This window comes from Spermophilus citellus (genome assembly GCF_964194105.1).
Source record: "Spermophilus citellus genome assembly, chromosome: 3".
In the NCBI taxonomy this organism is placed as follows: domain Eukaryota; kingdom Metazoa; phylum Chordata; class Mammalia; order Rodentia; family Sciuridae; genus Spermophilus; species Spermophilus citellus.
Window position 1 is genome coordinate 3,319,634 of NC_138184.1, and position 21,681 is coordinate 3,341,314.

At 68.2% G+C, this 21,681-nt stretch overlaps 1 protein-coding gene across 17 annotated transcripts in view; it reads right to left on the minus strand.

Annotated features, from left to right (window-relative positions):
• PTPRS (protein tyrosine phosphatase receptor type S) overlaps nucleotides 1-21,171 on the minus strand; it is a 76,198-nt gene extending 55,027 nt beyond the window's left edge. For 5 of the 17 annotated variants that reach the window (XM_081286987.1, XM_081286993.1, XM_081286992.1 and 2 more), the window contains exon 1: nucleotides 21,002-21,171. The gene's annotated coding sequence lies outside the window, so the exon portion shown is untranslated. The remainder of the gene's footprint in view (nucleotides 1-21,001) is intronic. The other 12 variants (XM_081286991.1, XM_081286984.1, XM_081286990.1 and 9 more) reach the window with 3 other exon arrangements.
• Between the last annotated feature and the right edge of the window lie 510 nt (nucleotides 21,172-21,681).

The window sequence follows — 21,681 nt, forward strand, 5'->3', positions numbered from 1 at the left end:
AGCAGCGGGAAGGCACAGGTCAGAGGCCCAGGCCCGTCGTGGAAAGGTGGGGGCGGCCATAAGGGGCCAGCAAACAAGACCCAGCCGGGGTGTTCGGGTGTTGGTTGCAATCCTGGCGGCGCGGGGTCAGTCCCAGGGCGAGGGGACAAAGGCAGGGAGGAAAACTTTCTGTGGTTTGAGGGCGGCTAAGCGGGGCTCCGGGCACACGGCCCCAGCCCTGCGCTTCCTCCGCGGTCTCGTCGCCTCCCTCCCGGTGAGGGATGCCCAAGTCCCCACGAGTGTGCCCCGCGACTGGCCGCTGGCGCCTGGCTCTCTCTGGAGATGGGGGAGGCGGCCGGGCAGGGGGCCAGCGGGGGAGGGGCGCGGAGCCCGACGCTCTGGACTTTTCCAAAGTGCGAGCGACGGGGCCGGCACGGGGGGGGGGGGGGGGGGGCAGCGGCGGCCAACCAGGCCCGCGAGCTGGGCGGAGGGACGCGGGGGTCGCCTCTGCTGCAGAGCCTGGGGGAGGCCAGGAGGAGGGGGACAAAGCCTGGCGCGGGCCTTGTCGCCGCAGGGGCCCCGGGCGCACTCACCCCGCTCCGATCCGGCTGAGCCCCGTGCCGCCTCCCCCCGCCCAGCGCTGCGGCCAGCACTCGGGAGAGGCCTCGGTCCGCGAGCTCGGCCTGGGGGCGGGGCCGGGGCGGGGAGGGGGCGCGGAGGGGCGGGGCGCCGGCCGGAAGTGGGGCGGGGGAGCGAGCCGGTCCGCGGGCGCAGGACACCGGGGTCCGTGCAGGCCCAAGCCCCCGCCCCTGGGCCCAGCGGCGCCCTGCCGGCCCCTCCCCACGCGGCGTGGCCATGGCGACGGACGGGGAGCTGGGTGCCCGACCCGGGAAGGGGCAGCGGAGCCCTCGAGGCTAGGGGGCGTCCCCCCTTCCCAGCCCCAGGCCGGGGGCGGGGCGCGGGCCCGAGAGGCTCCTTTCCCTCCAAGTCGGGGACCGGAGCGAAGGAGCGAGGCCCCCCAGCGAGGCCACCATCCGAGGAGGGGGCGGAGAGCGGCCGATTGGAAACAGATGCGCGGCCGTGCCCGGCCCACCGCGGGCAGAGGAGGGGCGCCCGGCGGCAGCCAATCCCGGCGCGCGCTGCCCGGGGCCCGGGTTTGAAAACTCCACTGCGGCGGGAGCGCGGCCGAGGGGCAGGCGCGGACCCAGAGGAGACCAGGGCCGCCGGGCCAGCTGACCTCCTAACCAATCCCGGGCCACCCGCACGCGCCCAGGGAGGCTTCCTCCCCAACGCCCCAGTTTGAGGGATTGAGGTGGGGACACGGGCACGACCTTTAGGGCTCTAAGGAGGACGGGGACGGAACCAAAGGGCGTCTTGGGGCTCAGCCCACCCCACAGCGCAGGGCACCCAGAGCGCAGGACACGGCAGGGGAAGCCGAAACCTGTTCACTGATCTGGACGCAGCAGTGCTGGACACAGCCCCTCATGTCGTGCACTCAGTGGGGTGAAGGAGTGACCCCAGACAGCTCATCTGCCACTCGGCCGCACCCCACCTCCCGCGGCTCCCAAGCCTCCCCTGCTGCGTCGCAGGCAGCCTCCCCTGCCTGGCCCCACCAGCCTCCTGTTCGACCGCAGAACCCCGCTCTAGGGCGAGCACCGCGAAGGAGGTCCCTCCTGCCCCTGCCACAGGAGTGGAAGCGGTGCCACTGCCCGGGCACCCTGAGGCTCTTCTCCCCCACACAGCCCTACTCCAGCCAGGCACACAGTAGGTGCCTCATGGAGGCAGGCAGTGGGAAGCCCAGCAGTGCCATCATTGTGTAACCACCCCGCCAGGGGCCTGGGAGGTGCTGTCAGCAGGGCCACGGAACTGAGCAGCACTGACCACCCCTGGCTTGGCGGGGCACACAGTAGGCCCCCAGGAAATCCCAACAGGTACCCCATGGGTGACCAAGCCTCAGGTCCCTGGCGCAACATCAGCCAGACGTCTGTCATCAGGACCCCAGGCAGCTGTGACCTGGGGCAGATGTGCCCACCCCTGGGCTGTTCAGAGGGTGGTGGCCAAAGGCCACCTCCCAGCCAGCCTGCCTCTGTGGGCCTTGGGCCCGTTCTCCATGGGGACAGCGGCCTGTCCTCACCTGACGACAGTGACCACAGCGGGCTGGAGACACGGCCACTCCAGTGGACTGGGGAGAGCTGGGCAGGTGGCCACCGCCTCTGCAGGGAGACCCCGTCCACAGAGCTCTGAGTGTCCCCACCACAGTTCTGAGAGCCCCCGTGGGCCTGCTCCCCAGCCAGGCTGTGTCCTCAGAGGGCAGGCGGGATGGGCAGGGCACCCAGGAGGCCCTGTAGCTGGAGCCGAGTGAGGCGGGGAGGCCAGGGCAGGTCACGTGAGGCGCTGTGGGCCGTGGGAGGACCTGGCTCTGGCCCATGGAGTGGGAGCCATGGAGGGCTATGGGAGGGGACGAGAGGCCTGGCCCAGGCGCTCACAGGTGGCCTTTGCTGCGGCTGGAGGGCAGGCGGTGGGGCAGGGACGGGACCCGGGACCCTAGGGTCTCTGAGGACCTTGAAGGTCAGCACTGCCCGCTGCGGGAACCCATCAGGTGTCCTTGAGAGTGACCGCAGGAGCCTGGACCCCTCAGCGGCTCGTCCCCCTGTGCACAGGAGGCAGCTGCCCTTGGAGGGACGGGGCCGGATCTCGTCAGCCGCTACAGCTGGGACTTGGGGTGATTTCTTTCAAAATAACTTTTCTTCTAATTATAAAAGGCGCATGCGGCAGCTCAGGGGACGCACACCGAGGAATGAGATGAGCAGTCACCCTCCACAGAGAGCCCGCGGGCCAGGGTCATGTCCCCACAAATGCACTGCACACCTACTGCGTGCCCGGTGCTGGGACACAGCAGTGGTCGGACAGAAGCACCCTGCCACCCTCGGGGAGCTCTCATCAAGTGAGGAGACACAACACCCCCAAAGAACCGCCCTGAGCTCCACCCAGTGCCGAAGGGGAGGTCGGGGGGCCTTCCTGGAAGGGGCCCCATCTGCCTTTGGGTCCAAGTGAAGTCGGCAAATCAGCGACTCCTGTGGGAGCCGGCCTGGGGGTGCACACCTGTCATCCAGCTGCCCCGGAGGCTGAGGCAGGAGGATCGAAAGTTTGAGGCCAACCTGGACAACGGAGGCAGACCCTGTCTCAATATAAAAAGTGAAAAGGGCCAGGGGTGCAGCTCAAGGTAGAGCCTCCCGGCCTTCGAGGCCCTGCTTCACCCCAGGGCAGAAGAACGGATTTCCAGGTGGAGAGACAGTGAGGCAAAGGTCCCGGGACCACTGCTTCCATCCGATCCTCTGCGTGAGAAAATGGAATTTTTCTTCCTTTAACTGGGAATCACCATCATGGGTATGGGCCATCGTCCAGCCCACGGGCTGAGGCTGACCCCACCGTCTTCCACATGGAGTGGCCCCAAGGGACATTCTCCAATGTGCCTATGTCCACTGTGTCCAGCAGGCATCGCCCCAAGCAGGGCGGACCCACTGTGCTGTCCCCGGGCCCTGATGCGGGACCCACCGCCTCTCCCCTCCTCACACTTGGGAGCCCAAACCACCCCTGCCGACCACGGGTGCTCGCCGGCCTCCTTCCCCAGGAGAACTGGTTGGACGGCCTCCCCTAGCCTCCCGCCCGGCCCTCCCCACCCAGCACGGCATTCGTGCCCTGGGGCAGTGAGCCTGTGCCAACCAGCCAGGCGCCCGCCCACACACACCAGAGCCCTGGCACCGCCTCTGCCCGCCGCAGACACACCCAGCTCCGCGGCCTTCACCCCGCAGTCTACCTACGCCCCGCCCCTTCTGGGCAAATGCAGTGGGCTTCAGGAAGGGCTGGAGCCAGCACCCACTCCTCCCGTGTCCACTGCCTGTCGCTGGGGCCAGAACCTGGGCACTGACCCCGACTCCCGGCCTCCCCTCGGCTGCCTGTGTGAGAGACTGACCGACTCAGAGACCTTTCCTCCTCCATGTCCCGTCCCAACGTCCCCCATTGCTGCCTCTGAGGCTCGGTGCTGTCCTCCCTCCCGGCGCTGGCCCAACTCCCGCCTGAGCCGCTGCAGCAGCCAGAGGGCACCTGTGAGCAGCTGAGGGGGGGTCCCCTGTCCCAGTGGCTCCTGCTTCCCTCACAACCAGCCCTGTCCCCTCCCGGCCTCCCCCTCCCTCCTTCTCCTGCTGCAGCCACACGGGCTCCTCACTCTGCCCCAGCAGCCAGGCTTGCCTGTCCCAGGGCCTTTGCACGGCTGTGCCTCTGCCCGGACTGCTCCTCCTCCACGTTTTCATGAGTTTCCTTGGCGCCATTCGGCGCTCCTGAGCGCACCTCCTCAGAGACGCCAGCAGAGCGCGGGGCTCAGAGGCGCCCCCCCATCACGCACCCCTGGATTCGTTCACCCTCACAGTCCCAGAATGGCTTACTGTCTAGTCCGAGCCGCCCAGCCCAGGCACCGAGCGCACCGCTGGTCACTCGAGGCTCCTGGCGGCCTGCCTGCCTTTGGGGTGCCCAGGCTGCAGCTCTGGACGGAGACAGACTTCTGCCACCGCCGACGGGTCTGCGGACGGCTCTGCGGGGCTCTCGCAGCCAGCGGAGTCGCTCAGCCCTGGTCCCTGGGGCTGGGTCCCAGGGCCTGGCATACAGTGAGTGCTCAACAAGTGCTTTTTAAACGAATAAGTGGACAAATGGGTGGCGACGGAGCCTTACAGAGCCGGCAGAGCTGGCCTGCAGGACGGGGCCCCGGGGACCGTCAGTGGCCCTCCCCACCCTGCCCGACCCCCCGGCCACCAAGTGTGCACTTCCAAGGCAACGGACGGGGGGCCAGGGGGAGAAGCCCACGATGGACACCAGGCTGGCCGAGCACCCAGGACAGAAATGTACAGGAAGCTGCCCGCGAACAGGGCCCAAGTGCTGACCGCCACGGGCAGAGGGGCCAGCCACCTCCTTCCAACAGAAGCCCAGAGTCCCCTTCCCCGGCCTCTGCGCCTGCCAGGGGCCCAGTGAGGTCACGGCCCGAGTCCCTCCTGCGCAGCCCCACCCCCGCCTGCCCCCACGGCGCAGATTCACTGTGACTTGCTCGCGCAGGGCACCGGGCTCCATGGGGACACGGGACCCCAGCCAGGCCCCGCTCACGGGCTGTTCTGCCCCGGGCTTTGTCACAGTCGCAGCAGGGTCTGCAGCTGGCGACGAGCCCGGGGCCTCCACCTCGGGCCACCCTAGTCCTGTTTGTTTTTTGAGACAGGGCTCCCTAGGTTTCTGAGGCTGTCCTCCAACTTCCCATCCTCCTGCCTCAGCCTCCAGTCGCTGGAATGACTGGGGGATCCCCGCGCCCGGCAGAGCCTTCCCCTGGGACGGGCCGTGGCTCCTGGTCTCAGAGGTCAGCCCCCGCCGAGGCAGGAGGCCCAGGCTCCTCCAGCCTGTCCTGCGGAGCCAAGTGGCCCTGACAAGGCTCCCGCCCACCTGTGCGCCCAGGGGACTGGCTGCTGGTGCCCGAGGCTGATGTTCATCCCAGGTCCCTGAAAACCAGGAAAAGAGACGGACGTCAGAGAGGCCCTCAGCGCGGAGCCTGGCGCAGCCCCTAATCCCCACTGGACCTGCAGGGTCTGGCTGAATGGGGGTGGGCCAGGTTCTGGCCGTGGCTGAAATGCTGGCTCCGGGGACACAGTGTGACAAGGTCACAACCTTCAGAGGGAATCTGGGTGGTGGGCACAGCGTGTGCCAAGGTCCCGAGGTGGACAACCCTGAGTTCTGGAGGAAGGGGGCTGGTGTGGCTGCAGCGCGGTCCTCACGATGGTTCCTTTCTCCCTACCCCAGCACCTGTTGATCGCCAACTGTGTACTAGGCCCCAGGCCGGGCCCTTGGGACCCAGGGTGATCCAGGCAGCCTCCCCGAGGCCTGTCGGGGAGGCAGATCCAGGAGCTCCAGGTCAGCAGGGGGCTGGGGGACGGCCTGGCTGGTGGGGGATGGGGGGACTCCACATCCAAGGCAAGGAGTCCAGGGACAGGGACCGTGGCCGGGCCACAGGAACCCGTGCACCAAGGTGGGGGGTGAGGAGGGCCCAGGAGGGAGGCCGGATCAGCTCAAGACAGGCGGAGGGGGGCCGCGCACAGGGCGGTGATGCCAGCTCGGTGGCCCCGCGTCTCCTGGACACACAGCCCCGCGGTGGCTTCTCACAGCGGTGGACGCTCGGGTCGGCCCAACTGTGGGAGTTCTGGTCCCTCTGTCCCTGGGGAAGCAGCTGCCTATCCTGGCAATGCCGAGCCAGGCAGCTGGGGCGGAGGGACAAGAGGACCCCCACTGACCGGAGGCGTCTGAGGTCCGTGCCCCGTCTGCAGGGGAAGACGCAGAGGCGGTGGCAGTGACCCGCGGACCCCGACCTGGGGCGGGGGACCTCCCCGTCCCTGAGGGGCCCAGAGCCACACCGCGGCCGGAACTCAAGGGCGCGAATGGAAGAAACCGGAAACTGTTCGCGCGACACCGGCCACATGTCAAATGTCACCTGTGGCTCGAGGTGACGGTGGAAGGTCTCACTGCGAGGCCCGGAGGCCACGTGGCCTCAGGGGGACCCGACGAGGAGGAGGCTGTCCTGGGTACGCTGGGGCTCTCCCTGTGTCCCGAGTCCTCCCCGTGGACCGGGTCCCCACGCGTCCAAGTGCCTGCTCCTGAGCCCAGAGCGGCCCTCATTCTGGTTTCGTCTCCCGGCTACAGGGGGGGACACAGAGGAAAGCCCCTCCCTCCGTCCGGTGGCCACTGCGACGTCCCCTGCGACATCCCCAGAACCTGCTCGGGGCCGGGCAAACAGTCAGAGCTCCATAAATGCACACTGGGTGGGCAAAAGAGGAGGTGGGGAGCCCGCACAGGCCAGGGCTGCAGGCAACTGGGTCCACGGGGCAGGCTGGGCGCTGACCACCAGGCCAGGCTGGTCCCCGCAGCCCCAGGACGGCCGGTCTCTGGGCACAGCTGCCAGCTGCGGGGAGCCTGGGGGCCTCCTTCCTGGGGCCATGCTCAGTACTGGGAAGAGGGCAGGGCAGGGCGCCAGGCCCAACGAGGGTCAGATATTCGTCAGAATCTTAGACAAAAGCCCCGCAGCCGCTGTCAGCCTGGCCGGGGCTTTTATGGTAATCAGCAATGAATCACCCACAATGCCTGGCGGGCGCGTGGCTCCTGGCCGGTCCTGGCTGATTCGCACGCTCATTCGCACGCTCGTGTGACTGTGCCCCTCCTCCTGCCCGCCAGGGGGAGGGGCAAGGAGCCTGGGTGTCGGGGCACTCCTGCTGGGTGCAGGACAGGCTGAGGCGGAGTGGTGCCAGGCTGGACTGAGGGGGAGCCTGGTGTCACCGAGGACTGAGGCTGGCAGCTCTGGCCAGGGAAACTCGGGGGGCGGGCTGCACTGGTTGTACTGCTGTGTGGCCCTGGGCAGAGTCCTACCCTCTCTGGGCTTCAGTCTCTTGGTCTGCAAACCAGGCCCTCCCAGTGCCAGACTTGGCCACCAAGCCCCAAGCAGTGCGTCCTGGGAACAAGCCAGGCAGGGCTCCACGGCTGTGTTGCTGGTGACAGTGCTGGGACAGCTGAGCACTTCCCACGTCACATCTGTCTTAAAGTGATGTGCCTTCGGGCTGGGGATGTGGCTCAAGCGGTAGCGCGCTCGCCTGGCATGCGTGCGGCCCGGGTTCGATTCTCAGCACCACATACAAAACAAAGATGTTGTGCCCGCCGATAACTAAAAAAATAAATAAATATTAAAAAATTCTCTCTCTCTAAAAAAAAAAAAAAAGTGATGTGCCTTCAGGGTCCCTAGGGTGGGCCAAGACAGGAGTCCCCCAGGCTGCTCACCAGCTCTAGGAAGCCCCACGCTGGCCCGTCCCCACGCACAAACTCGAGCCAGGGACCTGGGACCTCTGGAGCCCGCCCTGCACTCTGTTCTGCTCCCGCCACACAGGCGCGTTCCCTGTCCCCTGCCCTCCCTGGCCTCTTTCCTAAGCCCAGGCAGGCAGACCCCGGGGAAAGACCCACCAGGGTGTCCCCAAGGGCCGGCTCCCTCCCGTCTCCTTCACCACTCTGTTCCCAGCACCTCACCCAGTGCCCGCATACAGTAGGTGCTCAATAAATGCCCACTGATGGCTCTCTAGACCCCAGCAGGGCCCTGGGCCAGCAAGGGCACCGTGATTGCTTGCCAAATGCAGGAGGCTCTCCCCAGGGTGGAGCCAAGAGACCAGAGGGACGAAGGGCGTGCCCACGAGGGGGCGGGGCACTGGTGGAATAGTACGCAGCTCTGAAGACAGCAGGCGGCTCCATCCAGCCTGGTACGCACAGGGGAAACCTAGGATGGAGCAGGGGCCCCGGAAGAGGGGACCGGGCAGGAGCCGGCCTCTGCGGCTCCAGTCCCCATGGCAACGGCCACAGTACCTGCTGCGGGCCAGGCTCGGGTCCAAGCCCCGAGGCAAGACACTGTGCTGAATCCTCCCTACCTTACAGGGGACACTGGGCTCAGAGAGGTCAGGCCACTTGCCCAAGGCCACACAGGCTGGCAGTAACAAAGGAAGGACGGATATGAACGCAGGCCTCCTGTCCCCAAATCCAGCCTGGGATATGGTGTGTGGCTGGTATTCAGCAGGCGATCTACAAATGCTTTGGAGATGCCCAGGAGCAAAGTGAGTGGAGACAGGCCTGTGGCCAGGTGGATCGGTGGACAGGGACGGTGGGCAGTGCCCAGGGGAGGCCAGGGCTCGGCCCCCCACCCACAGGAAGCTGGCTACAGGGGCCAGGCGGTGGGAGGGGACAGCTGGCTCCGGCCTCCTTCCTGCTGCGACGAGCCAGGCGGGCCTGCAGGAGCCCACGGCGGGCAGGCAGCCAGGGTTGACGGGGCCACCCCACCTGTCACCCTGGACGTGCTCATCAGGAGCTTGGGGACGTGGGACCACAGAGGCGGGTGGCGGGGGAGGCTGTGTGGGCGGGGGCGGCAGTGCCTGGCCCCCGTCACGTGAGCCCTGGTACCCACGGTCCCTGCTCCAGGGAAACCGCAGAGTGACCACGTGACCCGGGCTCCGAGACCACGCTCCGCCAGGCCTGCTGCCCGCTCTGCTCCTGGCTGACTGTGTGGCCTCAAGCACGCCACTGCCCGCTAGAGCCTCGGGCTCCACTGCCGAGGTCAGGGCGCTGCCCTGGGCCGCAGTGAACAGCGGGGACTCTGGGTTCTAAGCCACCCGAGTCCTGTGCTGTGTGGCCTCCGACAAGCAGCTGCGCCTCTCTGGTCTGCTTCCTCCATCTGTTAAAGGCTCCGTGTTGACTGGAATGAACCACCAGGTGGCCCGGCTACCCCTCTCCTCGGGCCACACCCACAGGACTTAAGGACAGCTCGCTGCAGGGACGCAGCCACGTCAACATCCACACAGCCCGATCCACGAGAGCCAAACTGTGGAAGAACCCGGGCCTCGGTGACGGCAAGACACTGAGGGGTCTGCACACAGAGGACGTCACTCAGCACTGAGGGGACAGGTGGCCCTCGAGGTCAACGGATGGCCCTGGAGAAGACCACGGAGGTGCAGGGAGCCAATCCCCAAACCAAAGGCCGAACATCCTCTCTGAGCAGTGGACGCTGGCCCATAATTGGGGAGTGGTTTGCGGGAAGATGGAGGGATGGGGCAGGGAGGCGGTGGAGTGAGGTGGACATCGCTACCCTGAGAACAGGTGCGACAGCCACACCTGCTCCGTGAACAGCCAGGGAGACGGGAGGCCGTGCTGCCGTGTGCTCGGTGAGCCACACGCATCCTGCTGTCACGGGACCTGATTAAAGGAACATATCAATTAACTCTTAAAAAAAGCTCCTCGGGCCGGGGCGGTGGCTCAGCGGTGCCAGGCACGTGCCAGGCCCTGGGTCCGACCCTCGGCACCACATATGAATAAATAAGGTGTGTGTCAACCACGGCTCAAACCCTCACGCTTGAGTTCCTGGATCAAGCCAGGCCTGAAGCTGGTGTTCATAACATCGGCCTTTTTAGCAACAAGAGCCCATCAACTCCTCGTCCTGCCTTTAGCCTGTGGACTTGACCTGGGCCTCTGGCTTGCCGCCCGCTGTGTGCCGGGGGACAGAGTCCCATGAGCAGTCGGGGCAGGGAGCTGAGCCCTGAGACCTGCTCGACAGCCTCAGTGCCCGACCCCGAGAGACCAGGGAGCAACAGCCAGGTGGTCACTCAGCCCAGTGAGGGCAGGCCCGCGGACGGCAGGCCATGGGCAGGGCAGCGACGCTCCCCGCAGAGATGTGGCCGCGGCCCCCACCCGGCCTGCCTGCCCTGGTCTAAGGGGCTCTTGTCCCGTCGTGGGGCCGCAGAAGCCCGGGAACCCGGAGGCCCCGCCCTGCCGCCCACCCGGGGCCACCAGACCCAGGTCCGAGGCTCCCCCTGAGCTGCGCACAGAGAAGGGACCCTGAGGGCCGGTCCCTGCGAGGCCCGAGGGACTGTCCTGGCACCGGGGACTAAGCATCGCCCCGGGGGCCACCTGGCTGCCCCAGGACTTTGCTCCTGGCTGCCCAGAGGGACCTGCAGCAGGTGACAAGGTCGGGCACCTGCTGACCTCGCAGGGCCTGCTGCGGCCTGCCGACGGCGGGGACTCCTCTGGGCAGGAGGCTCAGCCCGTGGCGGGGCCAGCGCGGGGTGGATCTGGGAAGCGCGTGCTGCCAGCCCTGGGCAGCCAGGCCGGAGCCCTAGGAGGTGGTGCTCAGAGAGGCTGAGCGATGGACGCAGGTCACACAGCCCGGTGAGAGGCCGGAGCAGAGCGTGGGCCCTGCCTCCCCGGTCCACGGAGCTACTGCCCGCATGTGTCTCCCTCCGATGGGGCGGACGGGGCACCAGGACGGCCCTGGCTCTCACAGTCCACGCGGGTGCAGGGCCGCCTGGGAGCCAGGCAGGGCCCTCGAGGCAGGCACCGAGGGACCCTGGCTGGGCACCCAAGCAGGTGACGGAGCCCCCTGGGCCTCAGTCTCATCTGTCCAGGGGCCACCAAAGTCCCCTCTTCCACACACAGATGCTGCCAAGACGGAATCAGAGTCCTCAGCGCCCGGGCTACCGCCACCGCGGGCCACTGCGGCCCAGGGCCTTGGCCCGGCTGCGGCCTATCTCTGGGCTCCTCATCTGGGCTTTGGCCAACCGTCCCCTCCTTGATGGTGACGTCCTTAGCAAGAACCCCAACCTCTGCCCCGGGGTCCCTCTCTCTCCCACTGCCCTCTGATGGGCCAGCTCTGGTCACCGGCTGTCCCTGCCGCCCCAGGTGACCCCAGCACAAAGCAGAGCTGGCTGCAGCTGACCAGTTCCCCCCAAGGCCTTCCTGTCCCCACGGGGCTCTACCCTTGGCCGCACCTGCCGGGCCAGAGCAGGAAGCGGGGGTGGCCACCGCCCAGGGCCTTGGCCAGGCACGTCCCGCAGGCGGCAGGGCCAGCTGCACTGTGACCTGGCCACGTCCTGGGGGGGGGGCGCTGGCTCTGGGAGGCCCCTGATCCCAAGGGCAGTGCGACCCCAGGCCACCGCACACTGGCCTCAGGCCTGAGGCCGGGTCCCCGAGGCTGGGGGGCGGCGAGGGCAGCCACGACATCCCGGGGACGGCGCACGGAGGCACAGGACACGCGGCCACCTCTGGTGGCCCAGCTCCTGGCAGGTAACCACGCGGCCCTTGCCCCCCACACGGGACCCTGCTGGCCCTGGCCAGTGGCCACTGGCAGCCCCATGGTGGCCGCTGAGCCCCAGGGAGAGGCCGTCCAGTGGCGCAGGCCGTGGGCAGAGCCGGAACTGGGCTATTTCTAGAGACCGAGGTGAGAGCGCGGGGGCGGGAGGAAGGAGCGCCTTGGGGACAACGGCTGCGGGGACAACGGCTGCGGGGACAACGTCCGCGGGGAGGGGCAGGAGCAAGGGCACAGCTACCTGGTCCAGCAAGCCCAGGGCCACGGCCAGCGCAGGCACCTCCAGCCTCGGCCCCTCCCAGTGGACGGGCCAGGCCTGACCCACCCCCACGGGAGCCCCACCGGGGACACAGGGGGACACAGGGCTGCCCTCGGCAGGCGACACAGCTGGGTCAGGCCCAGCAGGACAGGGGCAAGGCAGGGCCTGGGGGAAAGCCTGGACGTCCGCTGGGCCTGCGGCGGCCGGGGCCTGAAGGAAGGTGGCAGACGCCTGGGCCAGCCGAGGAGGGGCTGTGTCCACAGCCGCCTCGTCAGATCGCACAGAGGGTTCGTGCAAAGGTCCTGGGGCAGGACAAGCCTGGTGAGCTGAGGCTCACCAGAGGAGAGGGGACAGAGGAGAGGGCAGTGCACGGGCAGCCGTGCAGGGCCCTGAGGGCAGCAGGAAGACTGGCTCTGCCCCAGGGGCCGGGAGCCATGGAGGGCTGTGAATGGCGAGGGGCCGGACCCAGGTGCTCAGAGGAGCTCAGGCTGCGGTGGAGGCTGGGGGAGGCTGAGCCAGGCGGAGGCAGGAGGCAGGATGGGGGAGGACAAGCCCCGGACGGCAGCCGTGGACCAACAGGCCGACCCCCAGGACAGGCCCACCTGTGGCCTGGTGCACAGTAGGTGCGCAGTAGCCACGAGCGTGTCCTGGGGTCTGGCCCACACGTCCTGGACCTGGGCGGGCGCACTGGGCATCGAGGGCAGATGTGGCTTCACCCTCGTGCCCCGACTGTCCTGCTGCAGTGGAGGAGGGTCCCCTGGTGGGGACGAGGGGAGGCAGGACGGGCTCCCAGAGCCAGCGGGGCCCGGGCAGAGTCCGTCCTGGCAGAGTCCGTCCTGGCTCAGCTCTGCTGCCCTGTGACTAGGCAAGCCACTCACCCTCTGGGCCTGATTCCCTCATCTGTGGGCCTGGACCCGGCGTGCGCCACGCTGGCCCCAGACACGCTGCACGAGGGGCTGGCCAAGTCCCCAGATCCGGCCCCAGAAGGCCAGTTCTCTGCTGGCCACTCCAGCGCCTCCTGTCCCCTCTGGTCAGCCGTGGAGGACGTGGCGTGGACATCAGGGCTGGGGGACTTCGAGTCATCTGTCCCTGCCTCTGCGTACTTTTGGGGTCCCAGGCCCTTTGGGCTTCTTCCCGGGAGGCAGGACATCTTGTGGTTTGGTCCCCAACCCCTTAACACCTGTCCTTGAGGCCAGCTTGAGGTCAACAGCCAGACCCAGCACTCAACGGCCACCCACCACTGCTCTGCACTAGGAGCCACAGCTGCACGGGGCTCAGAGAGGGCAAGGCTGTGCCTGAGGCCACACAGCACCTCTCCTCGGGCTGGGGCTCCTGGGCGCCCTGCACAGGGACAGCGAGATGGGCCTCAGGTGTGGCCACCACCTGCAGCCACATGTGTTCCCAGGGCCATCAGAGCAGGGCGAGGGGCACTGGCCAGGCCCTGCCAACTCGGGCCTCCCGCGGTGCCTGCCTGGTGGGCACAACCAGCCGCTGCTGTGGGGGGGGCTGGCGGCGCCCGAGGGCCAGAGAGAGGCCTGGGGGGTCGGTGGTGGGGACCAGAGGGCTGCGGGGACCCTGTGGCACAGGGGTGACCTGGCAAGGAACGGCAGGGGGATGGCCTGTGCGGCCCGAGTGGACGGGGCAGCGGTGAGAAACGCAGGAGGCGAGGAGCGGAGGAGGCGGGGCCGTCCCAGGAGGGAGAGCAGCTGCCCCAGGGTCACACAGCTCCTCAGCAAACGCTCCTGAAGCAAAGAGGTGGGCTCCCCAACACTCAGCCGGGAGGGGCCACCCTGACCGCACGCTGCGGGAGCGGGGGACGTCATCAGCCTGTCCCTGCTGCCACCACCGCACCACTCCTGGCCCGGGTGCGAGATGAGGCCGTGGGCTCCTCCCTCAGAAACCCAGAATTCCACGGCGGGGCCCCGAACAGCCCCCGCACCCAGCCCCGCGTCCGCCCCGCGCTGGGCAAAGGGCCAACGGGCCAAGGTGGCGCCAGCGTCAGGCCAACAGCTGAACTGGGCCTGCTGCCGCGACACGGGCTCCGCGGGCCCAGAAAGCCTCCCTGGGGCTGGACGGGGTCCGGCTGTCCCACCGTGAGCCTTCCACCCCTCAGTGTCCCCAATGGCAGGCAGGACAGGGCGCCTCAGGACGGGGACCGAGGTGCAGGCAGGCGGCTCCCCCAGCGCCCGCTGCAGAGAGGAAGGTGTCCCTGCGCCGTGACACCAGGGGACCCAGGAGGCCGCTGGCGAGTGTCCCCACCTCACAGATGGGGGACGCGGCTCGGGGAGGCGAGGTGGGTCCCCGTCCCCAGGCCCCGCGGCTCGCAGCCTGGGCCTGGGGGCACCGAAAGCCCTGCCCCTGCATCCTGCGGGGGTGGCCCCAGTGCTGTCCTGGCCTGTCCACTCACAGCCCAGCTCCTGCAGTCAGCTGGGCACAGGACAGGGACAACTGGCCCAGTAAGGGGCCACACGGGGGCCACACGGTTCCCGGCGCTGCCTGCGGGCCAGGGCCTCCTCGGGAACTGATCTACCTCAGGTGGAGGCTGTGCCCGCTGACCGCGGCCACCTGGGCCCTGGCCTCAGACTCCCGCGAGCCACCAGGGCCTGGGGCTGCCGTGGGGGTGGCTGGGCTCTGACCCCACTTCACAGCCCAGGAAACCGAGGTCCCGAGGGCAGTGGAGGCGCCAGGGTCGGGGCCCGCCACCGGGAGGGCTGTCCACCACCAGGTGGCCTGGGTGTGTGGCCTCACGACAGCGTCCTGAGGACAAGAGAGCAGGCAGAACCCACCCGTGCTGCCCCTGGGAAGCCCGGCCACACGCTGTGGGGACACTCGGGGGCAGGGCCGCTGCAGATGGCCTGGTGTCCTGTCCCTGGAGAGAGCGGCCACCCTCACAGGTGCCCTCCTGGGCCAGGCCTGGGCTGCGCAGGCAAAGCTGTGTGGCTTCGGGAAAGTTCCTCTCCCTCTCTGGGCCTCAGCCAGCTCCACCGGCAGCTTCCACAGCTGATGTGACAGCAGGGCCCTGCTGGGCCAGGGGTTGTTAGCCCTGGGACGAGGACAGTCCTGTCACCACCAGGCGGGGTCGGGCTGTGCGCGGCTGTCGCGGTGCAGGAGCCTTCAGTTCAGAAGGCTCACGGGGGCTGGGTGGCGGCTGGTGCGGCCCTGGGCTGGAGCCTCGGTGACACAAAGCTGTGCTCCGCCAGGGCCAAAGGGACGCGTTAGAGATAAATAAACACCGCGGACGGACGGACAGAGGCTCACACCCACGTGTCCTCGGCCCCTCCAGAGGAGGGCACCGAGGCAGGGGGTCTGTGTCGCCGGGACAGGGCCCAGGGAGGGCGGTGGCGGGAAGGCAGGCCGGTCCGAGGCCCCCAGGCTCAGCTCCCGCGGGCGCCTGGCCTGGCCAGTGGGCGCCGGATCAGGCCCAGGACGGGACGCCCCGGCTCACGGAGGCTGAGTCATCCCACGGCTCCGGCGCCCACCCTGCAGGGGCCGCGAGGAAGCTCCGTGGGGTCCTGCGGGGCAGGAGGGCACTTGGGACCCACGCCGCCCGGGGTCGGTAAGCGAGGACCCTGTGGCATCCCCAGCACCAGGCTCCCAAGCCGCCCCAGGAAGGCCTCCCACAAGCCTGGGGACGGCCCAGTCGCCCTCCATTTTACAGATGAGAAGAGCAGACGCCCAGAGAGGCTGCAGCCCTCTCCTTACATCACACAGCCCTGGGCAGAGCCTTGGCCAGGGCCTCTGAAGGAGGTGGAGCCCTGCAGTCCCCCCTGTTGGGCAGAGACCCCCTGAGGGTCAAGAGGTCGGGCTCTGACATCCACGAGGGGTGAGTCCCCACACTGTCGCCTGTCGCCTGTGTGACCTCGGGCCAGTGCAGACGCCCATCTGCGCCTCACTGTCTCTCTCACAGGGCCGGTGGCAGCCCTGCTGGCTGGCGGGGGGCCTGGCCCAGCCGATACCAGGAGCCAGGGCGGCTGGGACCACCCTGACACCCCCTCATTTGCTAATCACGGGGTTAACGAGAAGTGGCACTAAATCACACACACAGGCGGTGGCCCTGCATCTCCACCAGCACCCCGTCACCCACGGCGATCCAACGTCGCAGCGGCCACCCGGCCCTCTCCACGCAGCCTGCCTCTTCCAGAGCTGTGGCCACTCCACCCTGCGGGTCCCCAACGGAGACACCAGGAGTCCTGGAAAAGATTCAGCTGACACCGGACGTGCTGAGTGCAGGGAGGCGCTTCACCCACACCTTCTCAGGTCACTGCTTGCCCAACGCAGCCCGGAAATGTACGATCTTGGAGACAACAGGACACAGAGAGGTCAGGCAACCTGCCCCAGTTTGCACAGCGCAGGTTGTGGCTGTGGAGTTGGCGGCTCAAGTCAGAGCATCACCCAGGAAACAGATGCCCCCCGCACAAAGAAATGGAGGGACAGCGGCGAGGTCACCCAGGGAGGGAGGGAGGAAAGAAAAAACCAGGAGAAACAATTGGAACCTTCAGCGGGGGCAGGTCCGCTTCCCACAAAGACCTGCGGCCAGGAAGAAAGAGGAGAGCTTCAAACGCAGCCGGCCACCCTGGACATCAAGAGCCAACGGACAGAATCGGCCCCTTGGGGAGGGACACTTGTCAAGGCACAGGGTGGGGGCGTCACTGTGACCCAGAAACCCCGAGCTCCCAGCCCCCCAGGGGGATCTGTGGGAAGCAGAGGGACAGGGACGCACCAACCCGGGTCTATTTTCAGGTGTGGAATCCTCTGGCCTCCGCAGGAGTGAGCTGCCTGTTGGGGAGCAGGAGATTCCGGGCCCCAGAATAGCAGCAGCCCCCAGGCCCCGCTGGCCAGGCTGGGGGGGACCAGCAGCGCGAGGAGGAGGAGGAGGAGGAGAGAGAGAGAGAGGGAGAGAGAGGGAGAGACAAAAATAAGGCGACATGAAGTCCAGGCGTCCGTGAGTCACCGCAGCCGTCCCGCCGAGCAGCGAGCCACAGCGCCCCACGCACGCCCCCGCCTGGAGACACCAGCCAGCGTCGCTGGCCGCCGGCCGCCGGCCTTCCCTGGTCCCTTTTCTCTTTTCCTCGCAGAGCGCGGATGGGACTCGGGACTCCACGGCGGGCAGGCGACGCCACCGCCGCGGCTCAGCCCGATTTTTTCTAAGGTGCAACAAATGCACAGCTTAATTTTAACTTCATTCTTATTATTTTAATGTGTTTTCTTTCCTTAAAAAGGGGGAAAGCGGAGCCACCGTGGACACTCAACACCCCTGAATCTCAGGTCCCAGAGACCCCAGCTGCCACCTACTTCCTGTGCAACCCGGCGGTCCGACCCGCCCTCTCTGGGCCACCGTTTTCAAAGACAGGTGCCATCTCTTCCAGGGGCTGTCAGCCAGCCTCGCGCCTCGCCTCCGAACCCTCCCCTCCCCACAGTCCCCCGCATTCAGCATGTCAAAGTGCCCCCTGGTGATGAGTAGCCGGCCAAGCCTCAGCCCGCACAACAGCTTTTGGATTCGGGTGGAAAAAGACAAAATTAAGGCTTGGTGAGGCTTGGACTTGCTGCCCGCGCGGGCTTCGTCGCCGGCCTCGGCAGGTCTGCACACTGCGCGACGCGAGCCTGTCCTCTCTGCGCCAGGGCCGCAGCGCTCTACCAGGAGAGCGGCCGGGGTCCCTTCCAATCCCGACCCGGCCTCTCTGCTGCAGGGAAGGGCGGCGAAGGGCACCGGGACGGCTTGGTGAGGGGCTGCGGGAGCGGGGCTCTGCACGCCCCTGGGAGCACCAGCCCCGGGGAGTCCCAGGACGCGGAGGAGGCCCCACAGCACAAGCCCTGGGCCCCCGGACGCCCCGCAGGAGCCGGGACGGGGAGGCCCCGCCACACCCCAGCCACGCCGGGTCCTCCCTGGCTGCGCCCAACTCCGGAGAGCAGCGAGCGGGCGGCAGAGGACGCGCTCTGAGCCCCAAACACAGCCTCGCGCTCCCCAACCCGCTGGGTTTATAAATATCCACCTTTATTTTTAGGGTTCCTCCGCTGCCCCCACCCCGGCTCTACAACCCGCCGTCCCCCACGCGTCGGCTGCTACCGACGCAGCCAGCAGGTGAACCCGGGGCCACAGCACCTCCGCCCATGCCTGTCACCTCGCTGACCCTCATTCCGTCCACGCTGTCACGAGGAGAAACAGCAAAGCCACAGGTCTCGGGGCTCCGCGGCGGTGGCTGGGGGAACCCGCTGCTCACACACCTGCAGGCCCAGAAGGCGAGGGGGAAGCCAAGTCACTCCAGAGACGGTGCCGAGGGACCGGCCGCCTGCTCCGACCCAGGGCTGGGGAGCCCCGGGCACCGGGTGCTCTGCTCCCGAAGGAAAGGGGCACCAGGGTGCCGCCAGGGTGCACGCCCGTCAGATGCTACCACTGAGTCCCTGGTTCCACGAGGCTCCCCTCGCTCCACTGCGTCCCCGAGTGGGGGGAAGGCCTGGTGTCTCCTAGAGGAACGGACAGACAGACAGGAAGATGCCAGGACTCCCGTGGGGAGTGGGACAAAATTGAAGAACGGAGGCTGCAACCCTGAGCAGCAGGAGGCCAGCAGCAGCGCTGGCAGCTCCAGGAGCCTGGGGCCAAGCGCCCACCACACACCAAGGTCAAAGGCCTGCCAGGGACCCTGGGAGGGGTGATCCCCCAGGGGCCAGCCTCCACCTGGCAGTGCCCGCCAAGGCCACACGGGGCCAGGCCACAATCACCTGTCACCTGCTCCCGCAGGAAGGGGGCTTCAGGCCAGGATACTACCTCCTGGGACAGCATCTCAGGATGGCCACTGACCGTGCCAGCCTCTGTCACCCCCGGGGGGCCGATGTCACCAGCCCAGCGAAACGGCAGGAATAGAAAAGCCATGAGCTCACCAGGCAGGCTGGGTCCCCCGCGACCTTCTGTTTGCCTCAGCCCAATTATCCCAACTCTCAGGGCAGCGGGTACAGCGGGCGCCGGCCCCGGGGGGGGGGGGTGTTGCTGGGGCTCCCCCCCCAGAAGTGCACCGTCATGATGAAGGTGCCCCCCGAGTACGGGGACAGGGCAGGACAAGCTTTCTGGGGGAAAGAAGGCAGACACCGATGGAAGGGAGGCAAAAGGAGACGTTGAGGGGGACACTGGAGCAGGGAGGGGGTCAGTCAGGAAACTCGGCCCCCACTGGGGACACTAGCACTTGAGGGCGGGAAGCAGCACCCCCATTCCCAGCTGCCTGCCTGCCTTCCTCCGCCAGAGTATCAGCTGGCACAAGAAGAGAAGAGCGAGGGACAGAAGGCAGGCGAGATTGGCAGGGGGAGGGGGCACAAAGGCAGGGGGACCCTGGGAGGGGGAGGGGAGCTATGCAAATGGCAGAATCGACTGAGTCCCTCGGCCATTAATAAAAGCTCCAGCAGCGGCAGCTGGTGTCACAGGAGCAAGGCACAAGCTGACCCCTCTCAGGGCGTGAGGCAGCAGCACTGACGGGGAAAGAGGGCACCCCAAACAAAGACGGGTCCGTAACCCTCACACCCCAGGACAGCAGTGACCAGGGACGTGAATACAGCCAGGATCCTGGCTGTCAAAGTCTGGGTGGAGGCAGGGGCCCAGAGAGGTGGGACCCTGTCCTTGGGACCCTGGGGAGCCTCTGGCTTTGTCCCGGCTTCTCCCAAGTCCCTTGCGCACAGACTGGACAGGGCACCTGGGACCCCCCCTCACCAGCAGCCTTGGCCAGGCTGGTTCTGCAGGGGCTGGCCCCACTCGTCGGCTGCGTCGGGGACAGGGGAATCCCAGCTGAGGCTGGAAGGGGGGGGAGCCCCCAGAAGACATGCTGGGGTGGCTTGTTAATTTGGGGGTAGTGAATTGCAGAGGAAGGGGCACCCTCTAAAGCTGGGCATCAGGGGGCCACGGGAGAAGGAGCTGAGACCCGAAGGGGTAAAAGAGGAGGGAGGTTCCAGATTTGGGGGGGGGTGTGGCTGAGAAAGGATTCCAGTTGGTGGTGGGGGGGTTCCCTGATATGAGAATTGTGTAGAGCAAGCAGCTAAAGGGGAGTTCCGCAAATTAGAAGGAGGGTTTGGTGTCGTGGCTTTGTGTGTGCGGGACGGGTAAAGGGGACCCTAAATTCAGCCGAGACTCCCATGAAGAGCAGGGAACTTGTCCTCAGCCGGGCCCATCCTCTGCACCTCGGTGCCGGTACTCTAACCTGAGGGGCCCCCCTCGCGGCACACCCCAGCCCCCTTCCACCCGGTTCTGACGGCCCTGCCCCCGGTGACGTCACCACCCCTCCCCCCAAAGCCCCCGAGGGGGCTCCCGGGGCGTGCAGTCCCCGCGGGGCTGGCGGCTGGCTCCAGGAGTGGCTTCCCCTCTCCCGGGATCCCCACGGAGCCCCCAGCGCGAAGGGGAGGTCGGGGTGCCGGTGCGCGCTCCCGTGCGCCAGAGTCCCTGGGGCTGGGGCCGAGGCTCGCCCGGCCCGGGATGCTGGGAGGGGGCGCGCGGCCGCAGAGGGAGGGGCGAGGCCGGAGGCCTGAGGGACGCCCCCTCCCCGTGAGCGAAAGACGGGGCCCGGGAGGGTGGGGGCGAGGCGGCGTTGAATCGGGGGTCTCCCGGGGAGGGGGATCGTGAGAGAGAAGGGGGCTCCGAGCTCGCCAGCCGCTGCCCACCTCGCTCCCAGCTGGAGCCACGGGTCCCGGGCTCGTCTCCACTCCCGGCGCCCGCGCGCCCCCACCCCAGGGCCCGCCCGGGGACCCGGGCCGGGCCGGCACCCCCGCGGCACCCCCGCGCGTCCCCGCCCGCAGCCCGGGGTGGTGCAGCCGGCGGCGCTGGGCAGCTTCCAACGCCGCGCTCCGGGCGATGGCAGCCCAGCCCCCTCCCCGCGGCGGCGCGGCCCCGGCCCGGCGGCGCAGCCCTCGGGGCTTTGTTCGGACGCCGCGCTCGGGGCCCGGCGGCTGGGCGTGCGGCCGGCGCAGCGGAGCATCTCCGAGCACCAGGGCCGGGCAGCTTCCCCGGCACAAAGCCGGCGCGCTGCCCACTCCGCGGCTCCGAGACCCCCGCGGAGCGCCGGGGCGTTTTCGTCAGGCGACCGCCCGCCGCCCCTGCCCGTTACCTGGAGGCTGGCTGGGCTGGGCTCCCCCGGCTCTGCCCCGCTTCACATCCTGGCTGTGGCATGGGATCCGAGCGGAGCCCGAGCGCCAGCGGCTCGCGGCGTGCGCGCGCCGGCCGGGCTGCCGGGCGGGCGGCGCGAGGACACTCACTGCGGCTCGCGCTCCCCTCGCGCCGGCTCGCGCGCCCCCCCAGCCGGTGACGTCATCCCTGCCGCCGCCGCCGCCGGCCGGGGGCGGGGCCGGGGAGGGACCGGTCCGCGCGCGTCAATGCGCAGCCGCGCGGCCGCCACGCCCTCCCGCCAATGAGGCAGTGCGACGGGGTCACGTGGTCCCAGGGCCTTTAAAGCTCCGCGGGAGCACGTGGGGCGCAGGGCGCCCGGCTTCGCGGGACACGTGGGCTGCAGCGTTGGCTCTCGAGCCCCTGCTCCAGCTATCGGCAGAGAACCCCCAGGGCGCTAGGAGCAAAGGCCATGGCACTTGCCATACGCTACTCTAGTCTCTGCCGTGGCTCCCCGGTGCCCTTCCAAGGAGATCCAGCCTCCTCTTGGCGCCTGGCCTGCCCGCTCTGGTTCTCACGGGCCTGTCCCTGAGACCCTGTGGTCCAGACGAAGCAGCTTCGTGCAGCCTGTTCGCTCCTCTGCAGGGCCTTGCCTTCGCACTGCCCCGAAGGTCTTTGTCCTGC